The 2,500-nt window shown below is 38.4% G+C and overlaps 1 pseudogene; it reads right to left on the bottom strand.

Moving 5' to 3' along the window:
* LOC137972554 (uncharacterized) overlaps positions 1-2,500 on the bottom strand; it is a 15,376-nt pseudogene that overhangs the window by 10,287 nt on the left and 2,589 nt on the right.

The raw sequence follows: 2,500 nt of genomic DNA, 5'->3' as shown, positions 1-2,500 counted from the left end.
CGACAGGGGAGGCAGAGAAGAGAGACCCTGGGAACGAGGTTGGTTTCTTCGTCGTCGCCCGAAGCTATTACGTAACAACAGAGGTGACAAAGAAAAAGCTAACAAAGACACAGGTTTTCGCTGCTGACATATTCATTTAAGGTCGGCTATAAGTGTTTGATCAACAGTGTCTCCTTTATTTTACAGTGAGTGTCGGATCGCTCTTTCGCTAGTTGAATATGTACGTATGATAGGCATTAATGTATATTTATTTTTTAATGTATATTTAAATTCAGATTTTGTATTAACAGCCACTTCTGAAAATGTATGCAGAAGCATACCAAACGGTCAAGTAAAAGATAATTTCAAAGAATGCGTTTATGTCTCATGTTTGTCACTGCTGTTTGTGAATTATTCCTGATAAAGGTCATTACTGATTTATTATTATAATTTTCTTAGCCGCCCCCAACGTGTAAAATTGCTGTTACAGCATTCAAAAAGCGTTCAATCCCTTCCCTAAAAACATACATACCAACCTGCCACAATTTGTTTTGCGACTTGCAGCAAGGCGACCACACCGGATCCGTTGTCGACAGCACCGTATGTATTACGCACCGTAACTATCATAGTGTGCTCCAATCAGAAACAAACGGTCATCTGGTGAACCAGCAAGGGTGCCAGGAATCATGACGACAATATTGCGTCCGCAAGCAAACTGCAATGATTGACAGGTCCATACATATATTCAGCGGAAGGTTAAAAAATTAAAAGATAACAAGTAACCAAGTGAGTTAAAAATTCAACACGGAATTCCTAACGTGATAGTGCACGTGGTAAAGAGGGAGTTTGAATTACATTTCAATGGAAGCAATATAGTTGCTCAATATTTTACGAGAAATAAAATTGGCACTTCACAAATCACAAGAACGGAATCACTTTCATGCTAAGCAATGTTTTTTTCTATTTTTTCTTTATTTCTTACAATGATGACCATCTGTGCATGTTGCTTCCATTTTGATTATATTTTCGAGAAAAAGTTACACTTATCATATGTATAGCCTAAGTTGTTCAAAATGTGGATCGCGTATCGAAATTTCATACGTGGACAGCGCTATCTACCCATCGACCAACCCAATCCTGGTTTTGAAAATGACATTTGGGTCTGTGGCGAACTCAACTCTATTTGGGTCTAATACGTGACATTTTGCAAGCAGAATTGTGAAAGGAAAGATGCTAAAATAACGTTCCATGGTGAATTGACGAAATACTGATAATATAAGAAATAGTAATAAAAGTAATAATCATGGTGATAACGATGACGATGATGATGATGATAATAATGAAAATAATGATAATATTAATAAAATTATTATTATTATCTTTATTAATGTATAATAGTACTGTGTAACTATGTAAGATGGTGCTGAAGGATCCTATAAGAGGCAGAAAGGCGGACCATTATCAATGCCCTGGATCGGTTACAGAAAGGACTACGCTTATATGGATAACAGGGTGCCACACTTAAGGATATTTGGTAGGAGCTGCAGAGAGTGTGCTACGCTTGGTTAAACAAGCATTAAAACAAGGAGGACAGCGTATACGCAGAGAAGGAGAATTTCGGAGTTTTAAGGATCAGGAGAGGTTTATTTCAGGAGGACTCCTCATCGTCACTTCTCTATGTGGAGATATCCGAGACAATGATGCCTCGACAAACTAAAGTTGGTTACTGATTGAGCAAAGGTCAAAAACCAGCCAGACTTCCTGGGAATAACGAGAGGAAGATTGTCTATCTAGTCCAATCGCGACGTGTGTTTCCTATATATATATGTATCATTAAAAAAAAAATAGGAAGGCTGAAAAGATGAAAAGCGGAAGGACAACTGGGAAGGTTTGATTGGGAAGAATAAAGGGGATCGAGAGGACGGCGAATGTCAACCCCGAAATCGCTTACATTCGGTTTTAGTTTTTGTTTGATTTAACTTCCTTACCTGCGGGTGATCAGGCTGGAATTTTTCAGACCAAGTCTTTAGGCCCAGGTCCTGAAAGGTTTTCATGATAAAATTACAAGCTCTCTGTTTTCTTTCTGGATTAGTGACATGATGGCGATTCTCGTCGAAATGCCTGAGAAAGGACATCAATGGATTGCTGTGGTCGCTTACATCAGCTTGACTGATTAATTGCTGCCAATATTCAACAGAAAACAAGGAAGATGGAGGCATGTAAGTTAGTTTATCCAAGTAATAGACTTTTACGATGTTAGAAGTCTATTAGGTATTGGGTGCTATTTTTATTTTCTGAAACATCATGAAACACAATCTTGTTCTCAGAGTTTGGCATGTTCTGGCCGTCCCAGGAAGTAAGTGTCCACCGGACGAAGATATGCCTGGGAATTCTATTTACGTAGTAAGTTTCCGCTTGTAATGCATCTTCAGTGAAGTTTTGAAGTTTTGTCCTAGTTGTGTCGCGTGAGTTTAATGTTTACTGTTTAATGTTCCTTTAAAAACAAGCCGTGACAGTAAAG

Source organism: Montipora foliosa, chromosome 1, assembly GCF_036669935.1.
Source record: "Montipora foliosa isolate CH-2021 chromosome 1, ASM3666993v2, whole genome shotgun sequence".
Lineage (NCBI taxonomy): Eukaryota > Metazoa > Cnidaria > Anthozoa > Scleractinia > Acroporidae > Montipora > Montipora foliosa.
This window is presented reverse-complemented; position numbering and strand designations above follow the sequence as displayed.